Raw genomic sequence first — 7,504 nt, forward strand, 5'->3', positions numbered from 1 at the left:
GGCAGCCGCCCAAGGCATCGTGTGCGACGCCGGTCGGCCGCTTACGCCCATAATTCCTCCGTTGGCTCCTCGTATTTCCCTCCATAATATCGAAATAATTTCTCAAAAATTATTTAAGCGTATAATTATCGTAACTATTTCTCTTCGAAATTATATTTATTTCGTACCATAAATTATTCCGAGAATTAAATAAATAATTCCCCACAATTAATTATGGGCCCAATTATTTATTTAGAAGGCCCATGACTTAATTATTTTCCCACCTTATCTCTCCAATTTAACTAAGAAGCCCTAAATAAAATAAAAGCGGGCCCAAACTTAAATAAATCATCCAATTAATTTATTAAGCCTAAATTCCTTAAATAAAACAAAGGCCCAATGTTTATGTTTATCAAGGCCCAAGTTAAAAGTCAAAGAAAAAGGAGTCAACAAAAATACTCCCCTTCTCTCTCTCGGCACTTCCGCCTCCCTCACTCTCCTTAACAAAAATCCGTCGGCCTCCATCGTCCTTACGCCGGCGACCTTTACGCTGTTTCGCCACCACCACCGTCGTCTCTTCCGCGGAAAACGCTGATGCAGCGAGAGGACAAGGAAGTCGTCGCTCCGCCGCCGCTGCTGCTGCTGCTGATTCGCCGATTCGCCGCAGCCACCGCGGCTGTCTTCCCCGGCGGAAATCGCAGCAGTTCGCTGCTCGCTGGCGGAATCAGGGACACCGCCGCCGTTCCACACCAGAAACTGCCGCCGCTGTTCGTGAGCAGCCACCGGAACTCTTCACCGGCTCCGGATAGCCCCGACGTCAATCAGAACAGCACCGAAACCAACCCGAACAGCCCCGCTGCTGTCGCAGCAGCCCCGAAACACGGTCGCAGCCCCCGACTACAGACGGGACAGCCCCGATTCACCTCCGAATAGCCCCGAAACCAACCTGAAAGATAAGTTCTAAAACAAGGTTATATTCTTTCGTGTTTTCGATTAGCCACGGCGGTGTTCGATTGATGATTGAGTTATGTGTGGGAATAATGTACGATGAACATGATATGAATAACACCGATCAAAAGGAAAAGGATTTTTACCTTCGTTTGATTGTGATTTTGATAGAGCCGAAAGGAATGGCTTCTTGAATTTGGTGGTTTGAATCTGTCAACAATTATATACGCTTGAAATTCTGAAAGAATTTGGGAAGATTGATATATGGACTTTGAATGAATTTACCTATGACTTGGGATGATTGAAGCACAAAGGCAGCAAATTCCTTTACCCTCTCGTTTCTCTCTCGGCTCTCACTCTCTCTCACTGATTTTTGCTTGAAAATGTTAAAGTGAAAGGGTAGGAGAGAAGATAAATGAAGGATCTTGATGTATTAACTTGTGTGATTTGATTTTAGAATTGAATGTGGAAGATGGAAGGTGAAGAGAGTTGGAGGTGGAGAGCCTCCCTGGAACATTCGGCCGAGAGGTGGAAGGGAGAAGGAAGGGAGAGAAAATTTCTTGGGTTTGCTCCCATTTTCTTGGATAGATTTGGGCTCCAATTAAATTGTGTTGTTGGGCTCAAGTTAATGTAAGCTCATGTTAGAAATATTATTATTTAGTTAGATTTTTAAATGACTAGGGTCCAAGCTATTTTGTAGATAGACAATTGGACTCTTCTTAAATTTGCAAAGCCCAAAATAAATTCATACTTTATATTTTCGTATTTTACTTCAATAATTAAAATTCACGGGTCTTTATTTAATTTTGTTAACTCATTCTTCACAACCAAAAATTAAAGTACGTTTAACGGCACAACTTATATTTGGTGTTGTTCCAAACATAATTCCTTCAACCTTTCCTCGATTTACGCACGTCGTCTTCCATAAGAAAATATTCATCTCCACGTATTTCCTTCATCATGCTAAATATAGCAATATCGTCGTCATTCCTTCAACGAGACCTTCAACATGTCTCCCAACGTTCATAATTAACTAAAAAAAAGTATGTTCCCTTTCACATTAAACACATAAAACATACTACTTCCCAAAACACATTTATCGAGGAGCATAATATTTGAAATAATTTTATCAATTATTTCGTTACATAAATTAGATTCGTACTTAAAGGTACGGGTGTTACATTCTACCCGCCTTAACAGAAATTTCGTCCCGAAATTTACTCATTTCTAAAGAACAACTTCGGGTATTTCTCTTTCATTTTATCCTCCAGTTCCCAAGTAGCCTCCTCGTGACCATGGTGTTTCCAAAGTACTTTCACGGACGCGATCGACTTATTTATCAATTCTTGCACTTTCCTGTCTAGATAGCTTCGAGCTTCTCCTCATAACTCAAGTCGGGATTCAAAATCATTTCCTCCTGATGAACCACGTGTTTGGAATCGAACACGTACTTTCGTAATTGTGACACATGGAAAACATTATGCTCAGTCCCAAAACTCGGTGGTAGTGCTAACCTAACCTATACGCTACGGGTCCCACCTTCTCAACAATTTCATAAGGCCCTACGTATTGTGGCATCAACTTCCCCTTTACGCCAAACCTTGTTATCCCCTTCGACGGAGATACTTTCAAGAACACCTTATCTCCCGTATTGAACTGTAAATCTGTATGCCGGACATCAGCATACGACTTCTGTCGGTCTTGAGCTTCCTTTATCCTTTGTCGAATTTGTCGCACGATCTCAATCATTTCTTCGACCGAATCTGGCCCGAGTATTCTTCTCTCACCTACCTCATCTATATAAGGAAGAGAGCATGCAATGCTCGGGGGGGACCTTTTTTTTGGCACTGAGGCCTCTGGTTCTTAGCTCACACACTTCTGCACACTTAGGGATTTTTCTTGTTTTGAAAGGGGTCACGTTCGGGTCCACGGTTGTTTTCTGATTTCCAAAAAATTGTGGTGTAACACCGTCCTTGCAGAGGGCGAAGAAACAATTACTTGCTTTTATTTTAGTTACTGTTGTTGATTTCACCGAGCTTCGCTGCTTGAAGCTCGGCCCTGTTCTCGTTTGAAGAATTTGTAGTTTATGAAATCTCTGTTTTCCGTATTTGAGTTGCTGTTGAGTTTTGATTATGGATGTCGTTTACTTTGAGCTTGTTGGTTACTGAATTGGATGTTTGGTTTCCGTGCTGGTTGTTTATTAGAGTAGAATCGTTGGGATCTGGTGTTGATCTGAGTAGATTTGTTGAATCAGAAGTTATGGAGTTGAGTTTGGTTGTTGTTGGGTTCGGATTGCTTGGATCCGGAGTGGATGAAGCTTCCGACATTTAGATATGCGATAGAGTGATCAGGATTTATGCCTAGTTTTCGTGTTTTCATTTCATTCCTTCTAGTATACATAGATCTGTTTTATTTCCGGTTGGTTGCGAGTTTCCGTCGTCTGAATTTTTACATTTTGTTTGAATCTCGGTATGTGCTCTATTTTCTTCATCTTCGTGTTTGATTCAATTGAAGTTACACATGTCATTGTTAGTTGCAGCTTTTCTTCCGTACTTGATATTTCTGGAAGTTCGTCCCCACTTTTATTTGAGTTATGTTTAGCTATAGTAGGTAATTGTTTGCTCGGTCTAGGAAGTTAGTTTAAAATTAGGTAGTTCTAAAGATGTTCGATTTCAGCATGACGTTTACAGTTTTCTAGGTCTAGTGTTTGATTTTGTGCCTAGGTCTAGCCGTAGTTATACCTCAACCCAAATTTGCGTGGCAGCAGCCGCTTTCTAAACCAAAGTCTCTAGATGCTTTCTTACGCGTCCATCTTCGTGGGATCGACCCCTGCTTCTCTATACTAATCTATAGTATAACGGGTTGAGGGATCTTTGAAATGCAAGAGTTTGTGTGTCCATAGACAGAGTCTTCCGTGTAACCTTGAGTTCCTAGACCTAGTGTTTAGTGGATTCGTTTGACTTGGTAGATCGACCTAGAAGTTTATTACACATACACTCACACGACAAGAGCGGCCGTTTCAGTATGCTTATTTGGAGGAGAACGAGATGTTCCCGGTTATCGTTAACAACAATCTGACCAAGGAGCAAGAATCTGAATTACTGGAGATAAACAGGAGAAACAAGAAGGCCATAGGATGGACTCTGTCTGACCTAGTGGGAATCAGTCCCGACCTCTGCATGCACCATATCCGCTTGGAAGAAGGAGCGAAACCCCACCGAGATCCACAGAGAAAGTTGAACCCGAATATGAGGAAAGAAGTCTTGAAAGAAGTGCTCAAGCTGCTGTCATTGGGTATCATATACTCCATTCCTGACAGTAAGTAGGTAAGCCCAGTTCATATGGTACCGAAGAAGTCGGGAATCCAAGTGGTGACAAATGAGAAAAATGAGTTGGCACCCACAACATTTGTCATGACCGCCCTTTCTGGGGTCAATAAATGTGGGAGGTCGCGACCAAAGGGACTTTATGAAAGGAAAATTTCCTAGGGTTTCAATAAAGAGTTTGACCAAAATATTTAATATTCAATAACTAGAGAAAATCAGAGTAAACTCTTACATTTGAATCCGAAGTCAACAATTATCAGAATTTATAGTCCAAGAATGGAAGAGGGTTCAATAACTTAATTGAGAAAGAAAACAGTCATAATTCAGCGGAAGCATTCAAGAGTAAGAGTGACGCCATGTATGAAGACACGACGCCCCTCGGAGTTCAAAATAAATCCAACGAGACTTCAATTTAAGCTCAACACCACGCAGCTCGTCATCGCTCAACCTGCACATAGGGAAAACACATGCAGGGCTGAGTACTTGATGCAGTCAGTGGACCTATGCCGAAAACAAGTTATCAAAAAAAAATATTTATATTTTATCATGCTGTTGTCAGGTAACCATCGGGGTTTTAGCTTTTGAAAGGCCCGAGGCACCTAAATATTCCATTGTTCAAAATTACGACTGCGCAGTCATTTTCCCATAGACGTCAACCATATCTGCTCATACATGACTCGGAATGTGGCCACAAACCAAGTCACTAGACCGGCCAACCCGTACGCTGGCACACGGTCTACCATAGGTGTACACTAATCCAAGTAGGGTGTGCAGCCCTACCCGGACCCGAATTCGATTTAAATAATAATGGCAAGGCCATTTCAGATAGGCGCGTTAAAACCAAAATTTTGGCATGATAACATATTCACATTTCATTTTCATCGATAAAATAGTCAGGACATTGTCCTTATTTAAAAGAAAGCCCACCTTGAGTGCTTAATCCGAAATTATTTTCTTTCCCTTGCGATCACGATTCCCTTGCGAGATATCACCTTTAGAATTTACATAACACATAAATCAACACACTTTCAAATGAAATAAATAAGATGCATGCATCCTATGTCTCCAATTATTATCCTCGTTCAAGACTACCAATTTTCAATGATTAGAGGCTAAGGTATTTTTTTTGATTAATTTCGGCTCCTCAAAGAAAATGTTAGAACAGGCCCAACCAATTAAAACAACCTAAAGAATTAAATAATTCGGCCTACTGACTGACCCAATAGTTAATTAAAAAAATTCCCATTTCTTTACAAACAATTGAGAGAAAGGATTTTCATAGGAAAGCATATACTCCTAGTTCACGATACGTACACACTACTACCGTTCCACTTTTAAATCAAATACTCCAGCCTTAAAAGGAATATAGCAAAAGGAGTACATGTATACCACTTTCCCAGAGTTATACACGTACTGTCTACTACCTCACTTCCATTTTAAATCCAAGATTCACAATATTTAATTAATTAACCAATTAAAGAAACAAAACAATGGGGACAAGAACCCCATTCCTACATTCTTCATTCCATCGTGAACTCTCTCTGTCTACACAAATTGAAAACAAAACCCCCCAAATTCACAACTGCAGGCTCGCCGTCGTAATTGCACCAATCGATCTATTTGAGCTGCAGCTGTCGCCGGTCAGGGCCCCCTCCGCTTTCGCGCGAAGCCGCCGCTGCTGATTCGGCCATCACCGCTGGACAGGCGCTGCTGACTCCGATTCGTCACCCGCGTCCACCGCCGTCGCTCGGCGCCGCAGCAGCCGCTGCGTCGCCGCTCCGGCTGCCTCGACTTCGTGTGAAACAGCCACATTTCCACCCCGATTAACCCCGCAGATAAGTTCTTAATTTGAGTTCATGAATTAAAGCTCTAATCTTTGATTTAGATTGTTCAAATTATCGATTTGTTTCAGATTTGTTTCATGAGATGCACAAATATGGAATTGGATGGAAGAAGGGTATACCTTCAATTTGCAGATTTGCAACTGAACGAAACAGGAACTCCCTCACTTTAGTTCTCGGTTTCTGACAGGAAGATTGAGTGAGTTGATTTTTCAAAACATTGTAGAATAGCAGGCGGGGGAAATTCTGTGTATGAGATTACCTTGAATCTGTTTCGATTGAGATAAGAAGAATGTCAGCCTTGTTCTTTAAACTTCTTGCTGATTTTAGTAGAGCAACTTGTGGGGGTGGAACTTGATTGCGAATGAAATTTTATGGAGGAGTGGTGGTAGAAAAAGAGGAGATTAGGGTTGTTAGATATTGAAAGAGGCTTGTGATTTGGGAGAGATTTACGGAGTGGGGAGAGATGACGGTTTCAAATGTGAGTTGAGGGGAGTGAAATTCGATTTCTTCTTTTTTTTTGATTCACGGAGGAGGAATATTTCTGCAGAATATTTATTTAATATTTGAATTAATGCAGCTTGGTGACCAAGTCAACAGGTCGGAACTAATTAGTTAAGTTTAATTCACGGTCCTTTGTATTTTATTTAAATTGTGCAGCCCACAATTTATTTTCCACCAGACTGGATTTTTGTACTATTTATTCAATTTGTCCGATCCAACACGAGATTGAGTCCCATAAAGATTCCTCACGGAATGGAATTATTTAAATTCGCATTGTGATTTACTTCACAAATTTCTAGCTCTCATAACAAATTATCAATTATTGAAAAACATTTAATCTCACCACACATCAATTATTCAAAGCAGCCACGTCACATATTCAACAAAGTTGACCCAGTCAAAATTCCAACTCAAAATTAGGTCACAAAAGTATCCAACAACAATTCCACTCGACAATTTATCCAAGGACTTCGCGACATTAAAAGTATTAAATGCAAGTACTTTCGGTTCGAAAATTAGGGTTCAAAAAAAAAGTGGGCCGTTACATCCTACCAACCTTAACAGAAATTTCGTCCCGAAATTTGTTACCCTAAAGTAAAGAGTTCTGGGTACAATTCCATCATCTTGTCCTCATTCTCCCACGTGGCTTCTTCATGCCCATAATTTTCCCAAAGTACTTTCACACAAGCAACAGGTTTATTTCTCACATTCTGGATCTTTCGGTCCAAAATAGATTGGGGTCTCTCCTCGTAACTCAAGTCCGGATTCAAGGTGACTTCTTCGTAATGGATCACATGCTTCGGGTCGAACACATATTTTCGTAACTGCGACACATGAAAAACGTTGTGCACATTTCCAAGGTTTGGTGGTAGCGCCAAACGATAGGCAACGGTGCCCACTCCTTCA

At 41.0% G+C, this 7,504-nt stretch overlaps 1 long non-coding RNA gene across 1 annotated transcript; it reads right to left on the reverse strand.

Moving 5' to 3' along the window:
- Positions 1-4,430: 4,430 nt before the first annotated feature.
- LOC121793913 lies at positions 4,431-6,826 on the reverse strand. Its single transcript, XR_006049193.1, has 3 exons — positions 6,217-6,826; positions 5,181-5,245; positions 4,431-4,701 (listed from the first exon to the last, which is right to left on the reverse strand). It is a non-coding gene; the product is annotated as an uncharacterized LOC121793913 (long non-coding RNA).
- Between the last annotated feature and the right edge of the window lie 678 nt (positions 6,827-7,504).

Source organism: Salvia splendens, chromosome 3 (assembly GCF_004379255.2).
Source record: "Salvia splendens isolate huo1 chromosome 3, SspV2, whole genome shotgun sequence".
Taxonomy (NCBI): Eukaryota; Viridiplantae; Streptophyta; class Magnoliopsida; order Lamiales; family Lamiaceae; genus Salvia; species Salvia splendens.